Genomic DNA, 1869 nt, shown 5'->3' with positions numbered 1-1869 from the left:
CACCACCGGCCCCGCACCCCGCCGGTATGGATCGCCAGGCCTTCCTCACCGACCCCTCGCGCCGCCCAAGATCGAGCCCCAAGGTGGTGGCCTCCACCTTGGCCATGGAGCACCAGGAGTTCCTGCTCCGGAAGCACGTCGTGCTCCTCACGGCCGCGTCGTCGCAGCACGCCGCCAACTCCATGTCGGTTGGCCGCACCATCGAGGAGCAGCTCCACACGCCGCCACACCTGTTGCGCATCACGAGCCACGACCCGAAAGATTTCCTGGTCCACTTTGAGCTCCCGGCGCATAAGGAGAACGCCGTCCGCCGCGGCGTCATCAAGGTGGACGGCGTCGAGTTCTCGGTCAAAGGGTGGCATGAAGATGAGCATGAGGTGCTGGACGACTGCACCCTCCACGTCCGCGTCGTCATCGAGCGCATGCCCATGCAGCTGTGGTCGCTGGAAGGGGCGGAGGAGGTCCTCGGTGATCTCTGCATCGTCGACCGCCTGGACAGCCGCACCCACGATAGCGGGCACACCAAGTCCTTCGCCTGCTGGGTGTGGACGCCGACACCGCGCGCATCCCCACCAAGCAAGACATCTGGCGCGCCGCCCGCGGGGCGGGACGGGTCGAGGCCATGCTTGGGTTCTCGCCGCTGAGCCGCCAGGTGGCGCCCCCGCCTGGCATCAGCCGTCGTGAGCTGCTAGTGCACGTCGACAGGATCGAAGACTGGACCCCCCGCACGCCGCAGTCCTCCCGCTCGCGCCAGAGCGGCCTCCCCTCGTCGGAGTCGGGCGATGACGCTCCCTTCCCGGCGGTGTACCCGGCAACATGGACCTGGCACGTCGAGGACGGGCAGGGGCGCCGCCAGTCGCCTGCGGTGGCCTCCTCGGGCTGCCACGGGCTGCAGCGTGGGGTGGGCCACAGGGACCACGATGACCACGACAGCGAGCGCGGCGGGCGGCGCTCGTGGGCGGACACGCTGCTGGGCCGCGGGCATTCCAGCCGGGCCCCGGCGGCGGTGAAGGAGCGCTCCTAGCAGCCGCGCAAATGGAGTCGCACTCCCACAAGCAGGCACCGCGGCAAGGGCTGCCACGGGCGGGAGGTAGCCACCCGCGCAATGTAACACCCCGGATGTAACTTTCCCAATTTGTACTCCAACTCTTGCCGTTTCCGGCGTTAAGTTATTTTATTTTTCCGGATTCGGGTTTTTGTCTCCGTGTGTTGTTATCATTGTCATGCATCTCATATCATGTCATCATGTGCATTGCATTTGCATACGTGTTCATCTCTTGCATTCGAGCATTTCCCCATTGTCCGTTTTGCATCCCGGCGCTTCGTTCTCCTCCAGTGGTCATTTCTAGCTTTCTTTCGTGTATGGGGATTAAATATTTCTGGATTGGACCGAGCCTTGCCAAGCGGCCTTGGTTTACTACCGGTAGACCACCTGTCAAGTTTCGTATCATTTGAACTTCGTTCGATACTCCAACGGTTAACCGAGGGACCGAAAAGGCCTCGTGTGTGTTGCAGCCCAACACCCCTCCAATTTGGCCCAAAACCCACCTAACTCTGCTCCATCATCTAGAGCGTTCGATCACGACCATGTGGCCAAAAACCGCACCTCATTTGGACTCTCCTAGCTCCCTCTATGCCTATAAATAGGTCCTCCTCAAAAATCTCGGATCCCCCTCCCCGAAACCCTTGATCCACCCTCACCGCGCCCGCCGGACATATTGCCACCGACGGACATTGTTCGGTCCGCCTCCCCGCTGCCACGTGGCACTCCGCCGTTGGTCCGCGCCCCGCGGGACCGCATCGTCGCCGCCTCCCACCGCGGCCCGCGGGAGCCCAGGGCAGGCCCCCCCAGGCCCGCGCGCGCCGCCC

The sequence above is a fragment of the Triticum dicoccoides genome, chromosome 7A, assembly GCF_002162155.2.
Source record: "Triticum dicoccoides isolate Atlit2015 ecotype Zavitan chromosome 7A, WEW_v2.0, whole genome shotgun sequence".
NCBI classification, from domain to species: Eukaryota; Viridiplantae; Streptophyta; class Magnoliopsida; order Poales; family Poaceae; genus Triticum; species Triticum dicoccoides.
Note: the sequence above shows the minus strand (reverse complement) of the source record.